Source organism: Ictalurus furcatus, chromosome 6 (assembly GCF_023375685.1).
Source record: "Ictalurus furcatus strain D&B chromosome 6, Billie_1.0, whole genome shotgun sequence".
Classification (NCBI taxonomy): Eukaryota; Metazoa; Chordata; class Actinopteri; order Siluriformes; family Ictaluridae; genus Ictalurus; species Ictalurus furcatus.
Window position 1 is genome coordinate 33,365,172 of NC_071260.1, and position 23,759 is coordinate 33,388,930.

General features: G+C 41.6%; 1 pseudogene across 1 annotated transcript; it reads left to right on the forward strand.

The window, feature by feature from the left end:
* Positions 1-5,255: 5,255 nt before the first annotated feature.
* Positions 5,256-9,471, forward strand: LOC128609263 (zinc-binding protein A33-like; annotated as a pseudogene). The gene is made up of 6 exons (XR_008386196.1): positions 5,256-6,047; positions 6,438-6,533; positions 6,626-6,804; positions 6,933-6,955; positions 7,042-7,160; positions 7,601-9,471. The product of XR_008386196.1 is annotated as a zinc-binding protein A33-like (transcript).
* The last annotated feature ends 14,288 nt before the right edge of the window (positions 9,472-23,759 follow it).

Below are 23,759 nucleotides of genomic sequence, written 5' to 3' on the forward strand. Positions count from 1 at the left end.
GGTCATTCTGGCACCTGTATGTTTGTGACGTGTCCTTCCTTTCCAGGGGGTGTGGGGGGATCTCCCACAACAAATGTATTTATGTTAACGAGACTGTTGTGAAATGTGTTTCTCCCAGTATTAATCACACACAAATGTATACCTTTTTGTGGTATAAGAGAATGTTTGTTTTTTGAAATTACTTTGTTGTGGTATTGTTTTATTTGAAGCTTAAGGATGGTTTAGGTGAAATATGTCTTATGTAAGAAAAAGAGTATCAAATGGTTAATATTGGGTATATGTGTGTGTTGCTGTGTGGGGGATTTCATTTTGTGTAACTACATTGTTAGAAAAAGCATGATGGTTGAATGTGAACATATATGAGCAGAATGTTTGTTTGTGAAATAAATGAAAACAATTGTTGATTAAATTTTGTGGGAGAATGGGTTGACTTTGAATAAAAATTTTAGGAGGTAAAAGGTTTTTTTTTTTTTAAAAAAAACTGTTTAAAAGAATCGAGCGTATTACATACCTTCTAAATATAACCCTAGGAGTTAAAATGTTAAAGTTTTGACTAAAAGAATCGCACGTATTGTTTAAACTAGAAGACAAATTTTCGCTAGATGTCTTCCGATCGCTGGATAAAGCAGGAATGAGGTTAAAAAACAATTCAGCTCTCTCTCTCAATACACTCCGCCCATCTACACGTGTTTCACCGGCAGACAGTTTCTGTAGATCGCGTAAATTTATGACTCTAGCAGACTGTTCTGTATGTGAACCTAATTTATGATTCTTTGTGTTTTCCTGATCGACGGTTCTGTAGGTACACTTAATTTATGACCAGGGGTGGGGTATAGTCCTATCACTTTGTTTATGTTAATGAGTTAGCGTCTGGGGTGTTAATGGCTTTAGGAAACTTTGGCTTTTTATTTTGAGGAATAGGAGATGTCTGTCTATCGTAACAGTAAGTGTTGTTTTATTATTATTATTATGCATTATTAAGAATGTTTATTTATTAATAAACGAATCATGGGACTGTTGTAATGGTTAAACAGGTCTCTAGCGCTGCAGGTGATGCTGACGTTGTGTCTATTCTGGACATCGTTGAGGAAATAAAATTTCTGCACAAGGCAAGCGGTACATACATGTGTTATTATTTATAAGTATTCGTGCCTGTGTATGATGTGTTGTGTATGTTTAGAATGATTATGCTTTTATTTTACATAAAGGGTCGAACTCAGGCGGAGCGGCTCCGCGAGTCAGGTCGAATAACCCGTGCTCAGTAAGTGTTGTAATACTTAGTTATTTGACGGTTATTTTTAAATGCGATCTTATGTTGTTTCTTACGTTTTTGTATGTTTGTTTGTTTATTGCTCAAGGATTGTCAAATCTTGTAAACAAGATCGACGCTCCAGAATTCTAAAATTGTGTGGTGGGTGCTAGCGACCGGAGTATATCGACAAAGCCTAGAAGGAATAAACGTAAAACAGTTACGATCGCTCAGGTACATGCTCCGACTGATGATTGTTTGAGAGACACAGACGTAGTGACACCTACAACGCCTGAACATAAGTGGTCAAGTTGTTCCCCCGGGCCGGAAGACGGTATGTAGTATGTCTTGAAAAAAAGAGAGTTTTATCTTCCTAATTCGTACTGGTTTCCTAACTCATGTTTACTTTTTCAGAGTCAGTTGTGAATGAACAAGCTCCCTCTGAATAGTTCGATATAGACTCCGTTTTGAGCTGGGATCACGAGTTGTTTGAATCGTGGGACGCTTGTGCATTTTCCCAGGCTCATGGAGAAACACGTGTCAGCGAATGTCTGACTGCGGAAGACAACGACTCTGAGGCTCTACCTTCAGACCAAGAAGTTTACAGTCGTGAGTCACCGGCTGTTAAAGACAACAGAGCGTTATTTGAGCTAATACAAACCGGTTTCATGACAATCAAGGGGCATATTGTGGACCTTGAAAAGCGTTTTGCTGTCATCGAGGAGTGTCAGGACGGCATTGAGAAGAAGCAGAGTGTTTATAATCAATCTGTGATGGATACTTTACAACGACACACCATCTCGCATAAACATATTATAGCTACACAGAGACTCCATGCTGGAGAGAATGGTCACATTGGTCATAACCAAAACCTGATGATGGATTTGTTAAAGCAGGTTGTACACATACTTAAAAAAAACAAACTCAGGTGAGTTGTACAATACGTTTTCATACATCTGTGTGTTTGCTTGTATTAATTGTTGATTCAATACTGTTTACTGTTTGTGTTATTTTTACTAGTTTTTTTTATAACCATAGTTGTTTCAAAATGTTTTGTTTAAATTTTCAAAACTGGTTTAAAAATGTCAAAGTGTTGTGGGGAATCAGTTTGTAATCAGGGAGCAGTAATTAAATCTAGAAAATGTGACAACGACGGTTTGTGTTTCTTTGAACAACGCGGTAACACAGAAACATTACAGTATTTAATTCGGACAGTGGAGGATCTGAATAGATCTGAGTCTACCACTGATACGTTGTTGGAATTATTAAACAGGTCCAGGTTTTGCGGTCCGGCCCGTGACTGGGTGGAGCAGCTGGTGAGCACTGGGTCCTCTGCCCTCCAGGATGTCACTCAATTTGCAGAACTTTTTATGGAGGAGTTCACGCAGCCAGGGCAGCTTCATGGTCTGGAATTACTGGGGTGGAGAGTCAATGGACAGCCCCAGCCTGACCTGCCATTTAACCTCTATTATGAGGGGACTGACAGGTCAGCCTCCACCGATCCGCTTCAGGTTCCAGCCAACGTGGTGGAGGTGGCACCAACATGCATGTCTGAGGGCTACAGGAGGGAGACCAAGCTACAATGCCCTACCTGCAAAAAACTGGGTCTCCAGGAAGCATTCTACTGCTCTCATGAATGCTTCAAGAGCAGCTTTTGGGAGCATAAGAAACTCCACCGGAGAGCCCGTGCAGAGATCCAGCCCGGGGTCAACGGGGTGACCTCGGAGCTCCCGTCAGAGGTCTCAGCACCCGAGCCCCAGCCGGAGGTGAACCTGGCGACCTCAGAGCTCGAACCTGAGACCCACGAGGAGGTCTCACCCGCCGAGCTCCAGCCAGAGGTCCACATGGCAGCCTCAGAGCTCCAGCACGAGACCTACGGGGAGGTCTCAGCTCCGGAGCTCCAGCCTGAGGTTAACCTGGCGACCTCAGAGCTCGAACCTGAGACTCACGAGGTGGGCTCACCTGCCGAGCTCCAGCCAGTCAACAGGGAGGCCCCAGCCCCAGAGCTCCAGCCTAAGGTTCAGGAGGGGGTCTCAGCTCCACAGATCCACTGTAAAGCCCAGTTACTGTCCCAAGTGTCTGTTAACCCGGACAACCAAGCCCTGCTCAAGCCCAAGTCTACTGACACGGCCGACCAAGTTCTGCTCACGCCCAAGTCGACTGACATGGCCGACCACGTTCTGCTCAAGCCAGAGTCTACTGATATGGCCGACCATGTTCTGCTCAAGCCCGAGTCTACCGACACAGCCGACCGCGTTCTGCTCAAGCCCGAGTCTACTAACACGTACAGCCAAGCCCTGCTCACATCCAAGTTAGCCGACATGACCGACCAAGCCTTGCTCACGTCCAAGTCTACTAACACGACCAACCAAGCCCTGCTCATGTCCAAGTTAGCCGACATGACCGACCAAGCCCTGCTCACGTCCAAGTCAGCCGACATGACTGACCAAGCCCTGCTCACGTCCAAGTCCACTGACATGGCCGACCACGTTCACCTCAAGCCCGAGTCCACTGACACGGCTGACCACGTTCACCTCAAGCCCGAGTCCACTGACACGGCCGACCACGTTCTGCTCAAACCCGAGTCCACTGACACGGCCGACCAAGTTCTGCTCACACCCGAGTCCGCCGACACTGACAGCCAAGTTCTGCTCACGCCCGAGTCCACCGACAAGGACAGCCAAGTTCTGCTCACGCCCGAGTCCGCCGACAAGGACAGCCAAGTTATGTTCACACCTGAGTCAGCCGACAGGGACAACCAAGTTCTGCACATGCTTAAGTTTGCTGAAACAGACAACCAAGCTCTGCTCACGTCCATGTCTGCTGACATGCACAACCAAGTGTCTGTTGACACGGACAACCAAGCTCTGCTCACGTCCCAGTCTGCTGACATGACCAGCCAAGTTCAGCCTGCAGGCTCTGCGGAGTACGTCGCTCTGCTTTCCTCTTCAGCCGAGGACGTCTCTCTGCTTTCCTGTTCTGCCGAGGACGTCGCTCTGCTTTCCTGTTCCGCCGAGGACGTCGCTCTGCTTTCCTGTTCCGCCAAGGACGTCTCTCTGCTTTCCTGCTCTGCCGTGAACGTCGCTCTGCTTTCCTGCTCTGCAGTGAACGTCACTCTGCTTCCCTGCTCCGCCGAGGACATCGTTCTGCTTTCCTGCTCTGCCATGTACGTCGCTCTGCTTTTTTGTTTTGCCAAGAACGCCGTGCGGTCTCCTCCTGGGCTCTGCTTGGGACATTCTGCCCAGGGGGCCGGTAATGTGGGAGTGTGATTGGAAAAATGCTAAACAGACCGATGTCTCTGTAATGGTTTTTATGTCCACTTACACACATCTTGAAAGACTGAAACCGCGCAATGCTCTGTTTGGTGGTTGTAATAACGCATTCAAATTGTATGACAAAGCCGACATTAGTGAAAAAAATATATATATTTTTTACAAGATTGTAGTCCCTTGCCAGGCCAAAAAATGTTACCCCATAGGACATCCCCAAATAATTTTCAAGGATTTTGAGCGTCTTGAAAATTATTATGGATTTGTCAAAGCTACAGTGCTGCCACCACAAAAACTGCTTCGCTCCGTGCTTCCCTATAGGACTGGTGGTAAGCTTATGTTTCCACTCTGCCGTACATGCGCAGAACGGCAGAATCAGACAGACCCGTGTGGACATACTGATGAGGAAAGAGTAATTTCGGGCTGTCGGGTCAGCATCGAACTGTTCAAAGGTGTCATTTAGTTGGCTGTCGTAATCAGAAAAGAAAGATCCAAGAGATCTTGGAAGTCAAAGGAATCAAGTCTAGCTTTACCTCCCGAGCCTACATAACAGCTCTAATTAATCACACATGGAACTGGCTAGGACAGGGGCTTGGGTGCCAATATTTATGATAGTAGTAATTAACTGGCGTATACAGGGCACCTCGTAACTGTGCAGTGGTTGCAGACCCCACTCCCCCTCCAGCTGCAGACCCCACTCCCCCTCCAGCTGCAGACCCCACTCCCCCTCCAAACTTTTTATTCTCAGTCCAGAAGACAAGTGCTGTTAATGAACTCGTAGTCAGTATTTAAACAGAAGTGATCTTTATCTGCTGTTTCTGCTGTCAGTGATGAGTGGAACAGGTCATACCTGTCTCTCTAAAACTCCTCCCATTAAGGAAGTACAGAGTCCGAGACGACTGCAGTCCTTTTGCAGTGTTCTGCTCTGGTGAGTTTAGTTTTATTCTTGGTTTATGGAGAATTCTGAGTCTCATTTTCAGCTCTGTGAAAGGAAGTGATTACTAACTGGACCTGCAAAGTCGTATATTAACTTTAAACAAACCTGAAATCAGGGTGTGATTACTTTTGATCAAAGTGAAAGTGAATCTGAACATTCGGACTGGAGAGAACAACAACAGCAGCAAAATAAAATGGCTTCTAAGTTTTCAGAGGAGGATTTCTCTTGTCCTGTGTGCTGTGAAATCTTCACGGATCCTGTTGTTCTGCTCTGCAGTCACAGTGTGTGTAAAGTGTGTTTGCAGAAGTTCTGGGAGACCAAAGGATCCAGAGAATGTCCTGTTTGTAGGAGGAAGTCGTCTACGGAGGAACCTCCCATAAATCTGGCCTTAAAGAACCTGTGTGAGACTTTCCTACAGGAGAGAAGTCAGAGATCTTCATCAGCGTCTGAAACAGTCTGCAGTCTGCACAGTGAGAAACTCAAACTCTTCTGTCTGGATGATCAACAGCCGGTGTGTGTGGTGTGTCGAGATTCAAAAATACACACCAACCATAAATTCTGCCCCATTGATGAGGCATTAACAGACTGTAAGGTAAATAAAATGTTCCTGTAAAAGGTACTTGTAAAAAAAAGTTTATTCTACATATCAATATCTACAGGTTCAATATAAACACAGTGTAATAATTAAATAATAAATGATAATTGCCTTGTGATAAATTTAGTAACATAATAACAAATGTGAGTCTGCTATTCCATCATCTTCAGATTTTCAGCATTTGAAGTGTCTCCTGTATAAACAGGAGCAGATCTTCCATGTTGGACTAAAGCAGTGTACACCAATAAACCCACATCCTATAAGTCTACACTTTTCATTGTTTCTTCTGTACTTGGTGCATTTGAAAAGCTCTAATGAGTGCTTGTAAGAGAGAATACAGCTATTGCTAAACACAGAGTCTCCATGCAGTGTGTTGATTTGTTTCAGGAGGAGCTGAAAACTGCTCTGAAGCCCCTACAGGAGAAACTGAAGATCTTTAAAGACTGTAAACTGAACTGGAGTCAGACTGCAGAACATATAAAGGTTCGAATCAATAAGATGGTTTTGATATTAGAATGATATTTTGCATCACTGCATAATCAGTTCTATTTCATTTGATTTCCTCTTCACTGCAGATTCAGGCCCAACACACAGAGCGGCAGATTAAGGAGGAGTTTGAGAAGCTTCACCAGCTTCTACGAGATGAAGAGGCAGCCAGGATAGCTACACTGAGAGAGGAAGAGGAGCAGAAGAGTCAGACACAATCAGAGGCGTAAAAGAGGAGATGAGAGCTGAAGACGTCTCGTTCTTACAAGTGAGGATCATTTAGTCAGTATTTATACTGTGAGAAAGTAAAACTTCTTTCCATCATCAGAAACGTCACATTTCAGTGGTGTAAAAATGTCCATCAGATCCACTGATATTTGCTTTGTTGTTTTACAGAACTACAAGGCCACAGTGAAAAGGTGAGTGATGTGCTTCCTGTCTCTCTCGTTCTCTGTGTTTCTGACTCCAAACCCACAGCAGCACTGACTCCTGAATGTTTTTGCAGAGCTCAGTGTACACTGCAGCATCCAGAGGAGCTTTCAGGACCACTGATCCATGTGGCAAAACATCTGGACAACCTGAAGTTCAGAGTCTGGGAGAAGATGCAGGGCGCTGTCCAATACAGTAAGAATCTTCCTTTCTTTCTTTCTTTCTGTTTCTGTGCCTTTGCTAATAACACTAAAGTGGTTTTTATAGTGATGTTGTATTTTTGTATTTGTTTTGTTTTGTAATTATTATTATTATTATTTATACCTTTTGAACTGATGTAATGTAAGGGAACTTTTATTTTGAAAGGCTTCTGATGCATCAGACTGTTCAATGGTTGAAGCGCGAGTGTAAAAGTGGATCGTTGCAGCGGCTTACAAAAGTTTTAGATTTACAATTCTTATAAAGATTGTTTACATTTGTAATTTAAATACACCCGGTTATATATGTTTATTCATTAATATTGTAATTACAGTTATCATCTCTTTGGTTTAGGCTAATGTTAGCTACTTCCATGCTAACGCAGTGTTTAAGTTAGCTTAGCTCCATTGTGTGTGTGTGTGTGTGTGTGTTTTCAGCAACTGTAACTCTGGACCCCAACACTGCTCATCCTAAACTCATTGTATCTGATGATCTGACCAGTGTGAGACTCAATGATGAGAAACAGAAGCTTCCTGATAATCCAGAGAGATTTGATTATAATTGCTGTATCCTGGGCTCTGAGGTCTTTAACTCAGGAACACACTGCTGGGACGTTGAAGTAGGAGACTGCACACGGTGGTTAGTGGGTGTGATGACAGAATCTGCTCAGAGGAAGGGATATATATTCTCCAGAAGTGGAATCTGGTGTGTGGGGTATTCTGATGGTAAATATGGAACATGTTCTACACCACAGTCACACACTCTCCTCTCAGTAACACAGAAGCTCCAGAGGATCAGGGTGCAGCTGGACTGGAACAGAGGAAAGCTGTCGTTCTCTGACCCTCTCACTAACACACACATACACACTTTCACACACAGTTTTACTGATAAATTACTGCCATTTATAACTGTTGCTTGTAATAAATCTCCTGTAAAGATCCTCCCACTTCAGTGCTCTGTAAGAGTGAATCAGATCAGTTAGAGCTGATATTGTTTTATTCCAATTCATTAATGAAATATTGCTGATGAAAATATTCATGTTCTTTGTGAAAGTTTGTTTTTACTGAAGCACTGAACACTTCATTGTGGAATTTATTTTGAAGTGTGTAACGACACAAGACGGTTAACAGGAAGTAAGCGCAGGAGCAACGTCTTTATCAATAATCCAAGCAAACAAAACACAGGGAACGCGGTCTATACTGAACTAGACTAGCTAGATTACACATGGGACTAGAGTCTAGGCCTTACACGAAAACAAGACATGGAAATACGACCGCTAGCATGCTACACGCATTCGCTACTACATTCAAACATATAGCTCTAATACTGCGCGAAGTGCACAACAACACAAGGGGTTTAAATAACCAACAGAATTAAACTAAATCACCGACACCTGGAGTAAATCAACCAACGCTTGCACACAGGGAGAATCAAAACAAACGAACCGCGCATGTCCATATACAAGAGTCTCGTGCACGCGCGCTCAGCAGCAGTCTTTGCGCTTCGACGCCGCAGCGCCCTCTGCCGGCGGTAGCGTAACAAAGTGTTCTATTATTATTTCGACTCACCTTATCAGTTACATCAAAATAATGTGAAAACTCAAAATAATAAGATAATATCTCGGATATTAATATATCTTGAAATTCCAAGATATTCATTGAAATATTTTAAGTGAAAATAACGACCTACTGTGTTGAAATAATGAATTATTAAATAAAAATAATGTGATAAAGTTCAAATAACTCCATAGTACATTTCCCCACAACTTTCAGTTCAGGGCTTCCAGAAACAAATAAACCACAGAATGAATTTTAAATCATAAAAATATGTTTAAACATAGATCTCTATCTCTGTTCATTTTATTCCTGAATTTAAATCATTGTAAATTAACTGAGGCTTTGAAGACTGGTGTCTTTACTGTATTTGTATTTGAGCTTGAGAGGTTCTGCAAAGAAGAATGGGAGAAACTGCTCAAAAATAGGTGTGCCAAGCTTCTAGCATCATACTCAAAAAGACTTGAGGCTGTAATTGGTGCCAAAGGTGCTTCAACAAAGTATTGAGCAAAGGCTGTGAATACTTATGTACATGTGCTTTTTTTTGTTTTTTATTTTTAATAAATTTGCAAAGATTTCAAACAAACTTCTTTCATGTTGTCATTATGAGGTATTGTTTGTATAATTTTGAGGAAAATAATTAATTTAATCCATTTTGGAATAAGGCTGTAACATAACAAAATGTGGGAAAAGTGAAGCGCTGTGAATATTTTCCAGATGCACTGTACTCACAGGTACCGTGGATCCACATACATACACATATAATTTTTGTGTTTCTTTTTTGTCTATATTGCTCATTTATTTATTCCTTCATTTATTTGTCTATATTGCTCATTTATTATTTAATACCCTCCATCCTCAGAAAAGGATGAAGGGACATGCCCAATTATTCTAGCATTATTACAGCAAGCTATGATAATAACTGTGATAAATTCTGCTACACAACACACCCAGTAACCGATGTTTAAGGCTGGAAGAAGATGGCATTTTACACAAAATTTGCAAAATCAATGAACTAGTAATCCCAGTAACTCCATTAGTGCCTGATGTCCCTAATGTAACCTATTCCGTTCCACATGATATTATTATTTTTCTGTTGTTGACCTGTGCTCAGCTCTTTTTCCAGTGTGCCTGCATGTGAGAGCTCAAGGCCGTTACTCCCCTTAACATTCCAAGATTAGTAATACACCTGGGTGCGTCTCCCTCGGGGGCTGCGGACTCCCCTGCTGCTTCCACTCCTCTGTGGTCAGAGACTCCCTCGCACGCTCCCAAGGCCGACATGATAGATTGGGGTCATCCTCCACCCCATACCACACAACAAACGTTAAGCTTCCTGGACGTTATCAAGTATGGTCTTCAGTGGATCACTGATTGCTCCCTTCATGGCAAATTCCTGAGATCTGGGTGTTCTAAGGAAAAACCTGACATTGAATAGACTTATGCTCTGCACCTGCATTATGGCTGGCAAACAAACTTATGTGTGACTGAGAAAGGGGGGGCGCCGCTGCGGGGGTCCCGGCTCAGGAGTATGGGGAGCTTGCAGGTCATTAGTTTATTTATCGAAAACATTGGATTTGGTGGCACAAGGATTGCCAGCACGTTTGCGTGCCATGGCTGGAGCTGCTCTTAGTGCAGATCACTGGGAAAATTGCTCTCTCACACATTGATCTTACACTCATCACACCAGGTCACTTCTATTTTTAAACATATCCACATGTATCACATGACAGCTCAACAAAGACCAGGATATGAGGTTATTCTTTGTGCCACCCAAAATGTAACTATTAAACCTAGTAGTGTGCCTAATATACCAACTGTAGTGTTGTATTGCCTAATTAATTCTGTGGAGCCAGTCACTGAGAACACTCACGATTGCCGAGCTGAAATTCATATTTCCTCGAGCTTAAATTTGAACTTTTTAGACGTTCCATCTGAAAGATTTTGTGTCTGAAATTTCACAAACATTATGAGCACCCTGCTCTGCCCAATTGGCCGAATTAAAAGCTATCACTACAGAGTGTGAACTGGTTAAGGGTAGAATTGCTAATATGTACATAAATGCTGACTCTGTGTATGCCCATGGATTGTGTCATCTGTTTGGAGCTGTTTGAATGCAATGAGGTTTTAGAAAAAGCAGATTAGCTCTGACAATGGCGCAGCGTTTGTTTAAAAAAAACAGTGTTACAGTACCTGTGAATAAATTAAAATTTTGATGTGTTTATCACCCTCAGTCACAGGGAATAGTAGAAAAAAGTAAGTGCTTAACGCAATTTGTGCTGACACTAAATTCGTTTCGGTAGATGCTCTACCTCTTGCACTAATGACCTATCGCATGCAGACTAACAGAAATATGCAACTAACCCTGCACGAAATGCCTACGGATCGACCCACGTCTGTGTTATATCTGAGAGATCCTTATGAAGGACTGCTGCTGGAGTAATTGCAGATGGAACTAAGAGCGTATATGAGATAACTAACTGCTATGTATGAAGCTATCTATTCACAGGACCAGAGCTGGGGACCGAAAGAGGAGACAGAAGTTCCTTGTCCAGTGAGTCTTGGAGAACAGGTGTACCTAGGGGTGTTCCAGCCCAGAAGAGAAAGGCCATACAAAGTGAGCACCTAGATTAAGACCTAGGAGAAAGGAGGATCAGCTGATCAAAGGGGATGATCCAGTGGTTGACATTGCAGAAGAAAGAACAAGACAAGACGTGAGAGAGGGTCTAAATGAAGATAAGGGAGAATGGCAGTCTCAGGCGATGGCAAAGGAGAAGGTCAGTCAGGGGTCGTACCAACAGAGCAGGAGGAAAGAAGGGCTCCTGCTGCTGAGAGCGGCTCTGACAAGCCTGATACACCTGCTGAAGGACAAAGAGGCCCAAGCAGATGTCCCTTCCAAGACAACATTTCCACAATTGACTCTTCAGCCCTTGACTAGTCTCCAAAACAGTACTGAGCTAGAACTGAATGAGACCATCCGTGAGCCAGATTGGATCTCTGATCGGCTTCAACAGGAGGGAACAGATTGCAGTTCCTCAAGTGAGGACGAAGAAGAAGTTTGATGAGCCATGCCCTGGGTGTAAGTACTAGCTTGACTTCTCCCCAAGGGTGGCCCCCTGCGATATGCAAAGTATCTGGGTCGAAGACAATCACTGCTAACACATCCCCTGAAAAAGGATGTGATGGATTTTTTATTTTATTTATTTTTGCTTTTCCATTTTTCTATTTTTGAATTTTTACATTTTCTATTACAATATAATCAAGTGTGATTAAGAGACAGGGTGATCACTGTCTGATTTATCATTGTAATCAAACTGAGAAAATTGTTTTGTATTCATGTTTATTAGTCTATACTTGTATCAGCTATATGTGCTTAATCAACTGTGTACTCTACATAACTGTGACAACCACAGTCAAGTGCAGAACCAAACACATGCTCACGCTTACAAACACTGTCTTGATTTTTGTGGTTAGGGAAAGGGAGACAGAATCTTTTACTCCTTTCTAGTCAATGGGTGAGAAGATGTTAGTTTCTGATCTCCAGAGAGAGTGGTTTCAGGATTTGGTCATTGGATGTCTAGGATTTGAAAACACCAGGAGCAAATTTTGTACATTTATATATGAAAATTAATTAATTCTTTCTTTCTTTCTTTCTTTCTTTCTTTCTTATTTATTTATTTATTTATTTATTTATTTATTTATTCATTCATTCATTTATTTGGGGGGGGGGGGTATTCTCCCCAAGAATAATGTCATGCAAGAACCATTTTCATGCAATAGCTTATAAATCATCATAATCATCATCATCTAAATAGATTGTAGTAATTCTTTATAATATTATATATACATAAATATACACACTATATACACATTTTGGTTATATGTATATACAACCCCAATTCCAAAAAAGTTGGAATGCTGTGTAAAATGGAAACAGAATGCAGTGATTTGCAAATCTCAGAAACCTATAAGTTATTCACAATAGAACATATCAAATGTTTAAACAAAAGGTAATTTTGAATTTAATGGCTACAACTCATCTCACAAATGTTGGGACGGGGCAACAAAAGGCTGGATGAGTAAGTGTTAGTAAAAAGTAAAGGTGAGAAGAGGTTCACCAGTCTGTGAAAAACTACATCTACAGGTTTTTGCTTGTATTTCCTCATTTGTAAGTCGCTTTGGATAAAAGCGTCTGTTAAATGAATAAATGTAATGTAAATGTAATCTACAGTTTGTGGAAGAATTTCAGAAGAGAGTAGAACCGGTACATACCAGTAAGCACTGAGTACACTTCAATCCCACTTCAAGCACTTTTATTAATTTTCCCTGACTGCTTCAGTGGGACGGTATCACCTGACGTCTTCAGTCAATGACTGCATTGACGACTGTTGTCAGGGGTGGATTTCCAATAAAATACACCAATTACAATAAAGAATCGCGTGTTACAACCGACTAGGTCGGGCTGCAACATACAAAAAAAAAAAAATAATAATAATAATAATAAAGAAAAGGGTTGGCGAGACCAAGAGTGTGTGTGTGTTGATTTTATTCTCGTTTATACACAGTGGTTCTTCAGAATCCAGCCAGGCCAAAATAATAAACAAAAAATACCCTCTAACTTACCAAGAAACTAACTAAGCTACAAGGAAAGAAAACAAAAATACACCATCTTCCCTCACTCCCTAGCTAACCCAAAAACAGGAGAAAAGATCAACTGGCACCGACTTCCTACTAACACAAATGGCACCGACTTCCTACTAACCACTCCTAACCGTGCGCTATTTACAAAGGTGACTATCAGTGTGTTAGTTAACAAAATACTATACACACACACACACACACACACACACACACACACACACACACACACACATACATACATGTACACACACACACACACACACACACACATACATACATGTACACACACACACACACACACACACACACATACATACATGTACACACACACACATATATATACATATATATCACACAACTCGTAATGGGGCACAGCATAAACAAAATCAAAACAGGCATAAGGTCATACACAGGCGAAATAGTCACACAGGCGAAAAGCACTTGCCTCTATACACACAACACAATGGCAATGGTCTGCCCGGGGATCTTCTTCTTTTTGTTTTTAATGGCAGTTGGCAAAACACTAAAGGTGCATTACCGCCACCTACTGGACTGGAGTATGGGCAGTAGCTTGGCAGGGAAAAAAATTTAAATAAATAAATACATAAATAAATAAATAAATAAATAAATAAATAAATAATAAAATTAAATAGAAAAAAAAACACTAATAATAATATTACCAAAACAATACTGCATACATAAAATAAAATAAAGAGATAAATAGCTATATACTAGTTATTCGTACTATAGATTACTAAATTCTCTCACTTATACCAGTGTTTTTTAAATAGTTTATTAGGGGGCAGTGCATTTCCCCAGATGTTTTCCCCAGCAAGTTCTCTAGTGTCATGTTTTGTTTTCCAATCTGCATCTCTAGCTCAGTTCTTTCCTCCTCATACCTTTTGTAGTCTAACAGAATGTGTTTCACTGTCTCTTGTGTACTGCAGTGTGTGCAGAGTCCAGTGGGGTGTTTTCCTATTCTGTTTAATGCTAGATTTAAGCCAGCATGACCTATTCTAAGACGCATAACTGTCATCTCTTCCTTTAGGTTTCTGCCCTGCCTCACACTCATTCCTACTTGTTTTTGTATGGTATATAAGTGTCGTCCGGTGTCAGCTGTGTCCCAGTGTTCCTGCCGTATTTTAAGCGTGTGTCCCTTTATAATGGTTTTGATCTCTGCTCTACTTAATGGTACTTGTATATCAATTGTTTCATGTTTTATAGATCTTTTTGCCAGTACATCCACAATTTCATTTCCTTCTATCCCTACATGTGCAGGAACCCAGAAGAAGGAAACACTCAGCCCCTTAGCATGAAGTATGAGAAGCAGATAAAGTATTTGGTAGACAATGTCTTGTCTGCATGATGTTTTCCAAGACTGTATGCTTGATAGTGGTGATAGACTGTCAGAAGCTCTAGCGACATCTTGGCTCTGATGATTTTTTTCCAACCACTGCAGTGCCAATAGGACTCCTAACAATTCTACAGTGTACACTGATGAATAATCGGTCACCCTTTTTTTGACTGCTACTTCATACAGAGGAATGAATAAAGCTGCACCAGTGCAGCCAGTCTCAGGCTGTTTTGACCTATCTGTATATATGAGTAATTTATCCTGATATTGGTCCATATAGTTTTGAATTATTGTCTCTTGTGGTGCTATTTTCGAATTCTCTTTTAATATTTGTTGTAATCTTGTATCTACAGATGGTTTTATGAATCTCCAGGGTGGTACAGTTGGTATCGCCACAATGGGGCTTACTTGTAGCTGACTGAGACCTGCATTTTGTGCCTTTGCATTTCCTAACCATCCAAAGCAATTAAAGTTAGTCCTATAAAACTCTGAGCATTCTTGTAAGACGGCTTTCGTGGGGTGCACCCTGCTATGCCCTTGTAGATTTACCCAATATGCCAGCATGATCTTAACCCTCTTGATACACAACGGCATCTCTCCTGTCTCCACCTGTAATGCAGTCACTGGTGATGATCTAAATGTTCTAGTACATATCCGGAGTGCTTGCGCCTGTTCCACATCGAGCTTTTTAAGATTTGATTGTGATGCCGACATATATGCTAGGCAGCCATAATCAAAGGCGGCCCTCATAAGAGCGTGATATATATTTATGAGCGATGCCCTACTTGCTCCCCAGTCTCGCCCTGACAGACATCTCAGAACATTACTAATCTTTTTACATTTGTTTTTAATTGTATCAATATGCAGACCCCAGGTGAGCTACTCATCAAAAAACATTCCTAAAAATCTCACAGCCTTGACCTGTTCAAGATCTAGCCCATATAATTTAAGTGGTACTGTTTTATGATGTTTAGAGAAACATATACCTTGTGATTTTGAAATTGATAGTTTAAATCCCCATTCATTTGCCCACTGTTCTACTTTCCCTACTGCATGTTGCATTTTCTTTCTTAAATATTCTATATTCCGACCCCTAACCCAGAGTGCCCCATCATACGTATAAAGTGACTTTGATATATATCCTCCGACCTGATGAAATATGTCATTAATCATAATATTAAACAGTATTGGGCTACATACACTGCCTTGTGGGGTACCATTTTCCACTGCATACCTATTTGAGTACTCTGCACCTACTCTAACTTCTATTGCTCTTCTGTTCAGGAAGTCTAATACCCAATTATACATCTTACCATTTATTCCTAATTTGTCAAGTTTAAATAGAAGTCCATCCTTCCAAAGCATATCATACGCTTTTTCAACATCAAAAAATACAGCAATTACACTTTTTTTTTAGTTTGAGCTTTCCTAATTTCTGACTCTAGGCATAATATAGAATCCATTGTCCCCCACCCTTTATGAAATCCTGACTGATATGGTGAAAGAAGCCCTTTACTTTCTATATAGTGATCTAGTCTATCTGTTACCATCCTCTCCATAGTTTTGCCTAGCTGTGACGTTAATGCTATGGGTCTGTAGCTTGCTGGATCTGACGGGTCTTTGCCAGGTTTGAGTATTGGAACTATAACTGCCTGTTTCCATGTTAGTGGGATTTTTCCTGTATTCCATACCATATTGAACAGTCTTAATACTATATCAAGTGTGGTGTCTCTCATGTGATCTAACATGCTATAGCATATACCATCTTTCCCTGGTGTCGTTTGCCGTGCATTTGATGTGGCCCTTTTTAATTCAAATAGAGTAAATGGCAAGTCCAACTCTCCCCCTGATGTAGTCCTTCTTTCCACTATCCCTGGGTTTTGGGCAAGTGTCTGATCTCTGCACTGCTTAGCTGTTGAGGATAGGTTTTCAGTACTGGGGATCTTCACAAAAGATTTTACCAAGAGTTCTGCTTTTTCTGCATTGCTGATCGCATTTATATTATTGCTACTCAACACTGGTATTTCGACACTGTTTCTTAATCCGCTCATTTTCCTAATTGTTCTCCATATGTCTGATGGGTTTCTCTTCCAATTTTATTGCAGAATTGTCTCCAATACCCACGTTTGGCTGATCTAATTGTTTTCCTAACTACTGCTTGTGACCTTTTATAGTTGATCAAAGTTACCAGTGTATGGTGAGCTTTGAGTTGCCTAAAAGCTTTATTTCTCTTTTTAATTACTATAGTACAGCTCTCATTCCACCATGGCACGTTCTTTCTTTGTTCACTTCTTGTCTTTTTAGGAATTGTTTCTTCAGCTGTTTGTATAATTGCCCTAGTCACTTTCCTGTTCATTTCTTCTACATCGCTAATATCCTTATTCACTAATTCCACACATTTTATTTCACTTAGCATTTGGAACATCTGCCAATCAGCTTTATCTAACCTCCACCTTGGTGTTTTCACTTCGCTATCCTGGTGTATCTCTACTCCTATCCTGGTTATTATTGGATAGTGATCACTACCTACTGTCGACTGGTCTAAAACCTCCCATAAGCTGATTCCTGCCATTGCAGTTGACATTATCGTCAGATCAATAGCACTTTCTGTGTTATGTGAATTACTACACCGTGTGCCCTTCCCGTCATTAACACATACCAGGTTTTTATCATCTATAAATTCCTCTATTACTGACCCATTTATATCTGTGTTCTTACTCCCCCATATCGTGCTGTGTGCATTAAAATCCCCACACCATACTGTTTTCCCTTGTGTCACCCCACATACTGCATTTAGTGTATAAGTGCTCAGTCTATTACAGGGATTATAAAAGTTGACTATCATTATACTGTCTTTTCCTGTCCATATTCTGACTACCACAGATTCACGTTCTTTCCCTTTATTGACTAGGTTATATGTCACGATTTCCCCCTTGAAGCAGCGTGCTCTAAGCGCGAATGCGCGAGCACCTGCTTTTCCGTTGTTGACCGTAGTGACATCTGGACACTTGTGTTTTGTTTATGTTTCTGTCATGTCTCCTCCCTGTTCTGTCATTGGCTGGGATTTCACGTGGGTCTGTATTGCTCTCAGCTGCTAGCAGTTTAGACGCTGATTATGTCCGCATATATACCGCGCGCCTCCCAGCACACAAGGTGGAAGATTAAATGTTGGAGTTGGTTTAGCGCGTATCATAGTCATAGTTACGGGCCATGTTTAGAGTTAGTTCGCGCTGGATTATCCGCTTCCAGTCCCTCGTCATAGTTCGTTTCTTGTTTTGTTTATCGACCTAGATTCCTGCCTTGCCCCGTGTATGCCTGTTTGCCAATCGCCTGACCTCTTGCATGTTTGTGGATTACGTTTTGGATCACGTTTTGGATTTGTCTGCCTGTCTCTCTTTCTAATAAACAACTGTTCGTCCTGCACTTGCATCCGTCCTATCTCTGCTCCGTCACGATTCGTGACATTATATTTCACATCATTTCTTACAAAAGTTGCTACCCCTCCACCTTTACCCGTTTCCCTATCGTTTCTGATTGTAGTATATCCATAAATCACAAAGTCTAACTGTGGTTTTAACCACGTCTCTTGCACACATATTACATGAGGTTTATCTAACAGATCAGTCACAAACTTTTTGAATTCTTGTCCATTAGCTATAAGACTCCTGGCATTCCACTGCAATATAACTAGGATCATGAAGAGCCACCAGCCCATGACTGAGAATTAGAGATTCCTGCAGTTAACATTTCTTCCACTCCTTCACTGCTGAGTCCTTTAATACCAAGGTATTTATCAGCTGATTTTATTATTATTTTGATCTTTTCAGTCTTTCTCTTGGTCTGTGCTGAACAATTTATAACCTCAACCATAAACAACACAAATTCTTTCTTGCTCATAATTAGCATATCTTTCCTTACTGCGATCTTTTCACAGCCCCCGCAAGGTCTATCTTTATTTTCTGGTTTATAGTCCTTCCTTTCACCAGACACTTTCTTTACTGCTTCCGCATACGTTATTCCTTGCGATGTCTTCACTCGTTGCATCTCCACTGCCTTCTTGCTGGCTTCACAGCCACGGTACGCTGAGCTGTGCTCTCCTCCACAGTTGCAGCATTCGAGCTTTACTCCTTCTCCACACTTCCCGTACTCATGTTCACCTGCACACCTGCCACATCTCTGTTTGCCCTTACATACTGCTGCTACATGGCCATATTTTTGGCATTTAAAGCATCTCATTGGTGGATGAATATATTGCCTGACCTCATAGCTCATATATCCTATGTACACCTTACTTGGCAGTCTAGAGTCGTCAATCTTAATCATCACAGCCAAGCTGTCGCATTTCTCCCCATTTGTAGTTGTTTTAAGACGTTTTGCTTCTAGTACTTTTGCCCCTGAGATATTGTCTTTTATTTGTTCCTCTGTAACACCTGTAGGTATCCCTGAGATGACTCCTCGAACCCATTTTTTATATCCAATCAACGAACAGTGAACTCTCTTACCATCTATTTTATTCAGTTGCATGGCTTTCCCTTGCTGGGCTTTATTTCTACAAATAATCAGTAGAGATCCAATTCTCAATATTTTAGCACTTTTGACCTCACCCAGTAGTTTGTCTATCGATTTTGTTAGCTGAACCGGACTCCACTCACCAAACGTTGTCCCTTCTTGAGATAATTTTATGATTACTTTGTGTTCCTCTTCCTGTTTTTTTCCTAAGCTAACACTTTGCTCGCTATCTGTTTCCTCTGTGTTAGACATTCTCTTTTCCTTTTTTTTCCCGTTTTCTTGATCTTACTACGTTCCATACACTCCTATCTCTCCCGCCATCTTCTTCAAACCCCATCTCACTTCCTGATTCGTCACTTCCTGATTCGTCACTTCCTTCTGCCATCTCCTGCCCGGTCACAGTCCTCCCGCACTCGCCCTCTGGGGACAAGACGGAGAAGCAGTGCAAACAATGGCTATATATAAGTTTGCTCGTTACCAGAAACGTGATTCAGGTGCAGGTGGTCATGTGACATGTTGTAGTACAGTGTAGTGGCTGATGGGAACTGAAGTCCAGAGTTACCTCCTTGATATATGACAGGGAGCAGTAATTAAATCTAGAAAATGTGACGATGACGGTTTATGTTTCTTTGAACAATGCGGGAACACAGAAACATTACAGTATTTAATTCGGACAGTGGAGGATCTGAATAGATCTGAGTCTACCACTGATACGTTGTTGGAATTATTAAACATGGCGAGATCAATGGCAGACGATCAAGCAGAATCAATTCCAACTTCGTCATTAGACCATGCTTCAAATTCACAACAAGAGGGGATGGGTTCAGACAGCGAATCGTATCATGCGTTTAATCCTTCGGAGCCAAATTTTGGGTTATCCGCATCCACTATTGATTCTATTGTAAGAGAGGGTGGGTCTGTTGGTGGTTATACGGTGGTACAGAGACTCAGATTTAATAGTTTGGAGATATGGCGTCGTATAAATATGCGTGTGATAACGCTCCAGACCTGGCTGCGTACACTATATTTCTGCATGATATTATGGATGAAATAGTGTCGTTTTCCAGACTGCTGGCCGGTGATTTAATCAACATAACACAGAGGCCCTAGTCTACCCTCTGATGTTAATGCTGTCTTGTCACCTGACAACAATTACAATGTGCGTGTTCACAAATCATATGGAGAACATTATGCAAAGCAATTCTAATGTGCGGGTTGATGACGGTTTGGATGTAAATGTGTCTATAGCTCGTGGTAAACACGGTGGGGCTTATCAAAAGATACATCCCATAAGATCTAGCCCATAACGAAGTGATTGCCAGAAACAGAATTAATCAGTTTTGTCCCAACAATATATCTAATAATCTGTGTTTTGCAATCTTTCTGGCCCATTTTCTACACCCACAAACGTCGTGTACTGATCTAGAACCGATAGCCGAGTCTCTGCAGAACACTGCAGAGTATTCAGTACAGCAAAAGATAGGGTTTAATGACATCACACAGTTTGAACGTTCGTTATACATTAAAATAGTGGTGTTCCATAGAACGTGTACTGGTATGTTGGAACGGTATACGTCCAATTACGTGCCTCATAACAAGACCGTGTTCTTGTATCTGCACAACGACCATTATTTCATGATTAAGAATCTGAAAGCGTTCATAGATACACCATACGTGTACGACTACTGTCACAGATTGACTAGCCGTAGAGACCATAGGTTTGGTAATGCACCTGATTGTCATAAATACATTGTCAAAATTAGGCAATGCCACGATTGTTTGCAGTACTGCAGATCTGCCTATGGTTATAAAGCGCATAAACAAACGCAATTAGGACAACAGTACACCCAGAGTGATGTCACAAAATACTGTCAGAAATGTAATTAATCACACATGGAGCTGGCTAGGACAGGGGCTTGGGTGCCAATATTTATGATAGTAGTAATTAACTGGCGTATACAGGGCACCTCGTAACTGTGCAGTGGTTGCAGACCTCTCTCCCCCTCCAGCTGCAGACCCCACTCTCCCTCCAGCTGCAGACCCCACTCCCCCCTCTAGCTGTTAGACCGCTCTCCCCCTCCAGCTGCAGACCCCACTCATATCCAGCTGTTAGAACCCACTCCCCCTCCAGCTGCAGACCCCCCTCCCGCTACACCTGTTATACCCCACTCCCCCTCCAGCTGCAGTCTCCTCTCCACCTCCAGCAGGGGAATCATGTTTTGACGTGACCTTTTATGAGAAGTGTACGTAACTTGGATAAGCTAACTCTGAAATACATTTATGTTCAAATAAAAGTAGCCGTTTCCATTCAGGATTTTAATCAGTCTGTGTTTTACAGGGACAGGGAAAGCTAACGGCTGGGCCTCAAACTCTGATTGTGGGTGACTTTTCTGTAAATGATGTAAGAAACATGTGGGATAAGAAAACCAAAATACTCTGCTTCTCGAAGGATATGGTCTCTGACCTGGCAAAAAGAATCTTGCATACCGTGACTGTACACCCAACTGTAAAAAGCATCATTCTGCACATAGGGACAAATGACATTGTGAAGCAACAGTCTGAAGTATTAAAAAAGGACTTTTGTGATCTGTTGAACACAGTGAGCTCTCTGAAGGTTAAGGTGTTTCTTAGTGGCCCAGTACCACCCGTTCGGGAGGAAGTAATAGATTCAGCAGATTGGTGGCACTGAACACTGAATACTGAACACATGGCTCTCAGATGCATGTAGCGTCCATTCAGTGCATTTTATTAACAATTTTTACCTTTTCTGGGAACGCAGACGTCTTTTTACAGGTCAGGCATAAAACTGTTTAGCTCCAACCTATCCTACTTCTTGTGCCACTCGTCTGTTCCCTCTATCAAGGACAAGAGACAAGAGGAATACACAACACAATGCACCAGGAATGTTGAAGGAGAGCCACCTCACCCCCCACCTGAAGAAAGTTCTGACCATGGGACAGATCAGGGCCAAGAGGAAGAGTCTCCACACCCCTCATTAACAACCACCATTGAGGATTTACCTTCTTCACCTCCCCGAACCCCATTTAAGTCACCCCTATCTTCAGACACCCTCTCTCTCCCTCCTACCCCCTCCTGGAGTTCACTGACTACATGAAAGAGCTGGGTACTGCTGGGACTAAACTTACCCCCCGCCCTATTCCCATTTTCTTTCCCCTAAACGGCCCTCACTGTCCACCTCCACCATTGACATTTAGTCTTCAGCCAGTTTTGACATTTGTCACACTCCAATACAGCAGGCTCCAACTGATATATGCTGGGCCCTGGCTACAAGTACAAGCCAGGGCCCAGTGTGCCAGTAGCTTTTTCAATTCCTGTGTTGATAGGTAAGAGAAATGGAACAGTGAATCTGCTGAGAAAGAGAAAACGCTTTGCAGATTCTGCAAATTTAGCATTAATTCCTCGTCAGCCACAGCCTGATGCAAAAAATGGGACAGATGGGACAGTTTTTAACACACTAAATTTAACCTTATTAAATATTAGATCTCTGGCAGGAAAAACATTTTTAATGAATGATTTTATAATCAAGCACAATCTTAATTTCATGTTTTTAACTGAAACCAAGATACCAGTGCAGCTGTTCTTATTGAGTCTTCCCCACCAAACTTCAGTTTTTTAAGTGAAAATAGGATACACAAGAAAGGAGGTGGAGTTGCAATTTTGTTTAATGACTCTCTACAATGTAACATGTCTTATGGAAATTTTGATTCTTTTTAATATGTGGATCTTCAGTTGAATTCCTCTTCTCAATCTATATTTCTAAATGTTTACAGGCCACCTAAATACTGTGCAGCCTTTTTTGATGACTTTGCTGAGCTAAAGGCTATAATTTGTATTGACTTTGACTGTGTAGTTATTGTTGGTGATTTTAACATCCATGTTGATAACCCCCAGGACAGAGAGACTAAAGAACTGTGTGGTGTTCTTGATAACTATGGACTGACTCAGCATGTGACTGAGCCCACGCACAATAAGGGGAACACTCTGGATTTAATCATCTCCAATGGTCTGAACATCTCAAAGGTTGTGGTAACTGATGTTGCTCTCTCTGATCACTCCTGTGTTTTCTTTGAGAGCGCCATCTCCGTGCATACTAAAGGTCAAACAGAGGTAATCAAAAAACGACAAATCACTGAGAACACCAGTGAAATATTTGTTCAGGTTTTCCCTTCCACACCCGCCCTCTCATGGGTCTCAGTAAATGAGCTTGTAGATAATTTCAATTCTAAAATTACAAATGTTATCGACACCATTGCACCCATTAAGGTGAAGGTGGTCTCTGGTAAGAAAAGATCTCCATGGAGAAATTCCACTCTGGTAAGAACCGGAAAGAGAGAGTGTCGGAAAGCTGAACGCAGGTGGCAAAAAACAAATCTCCAGATTCACTATGACCTCTATAAAGAGACACTTTGCATGTATAATTTAGAACTGAGAAATGCAAGGCGGTTCTTCTTCTCTAACATCATCTCCAAAAACAATGATTATGCACGCACCTTGTTTGCTACTATTGACAGGCGAACCAAC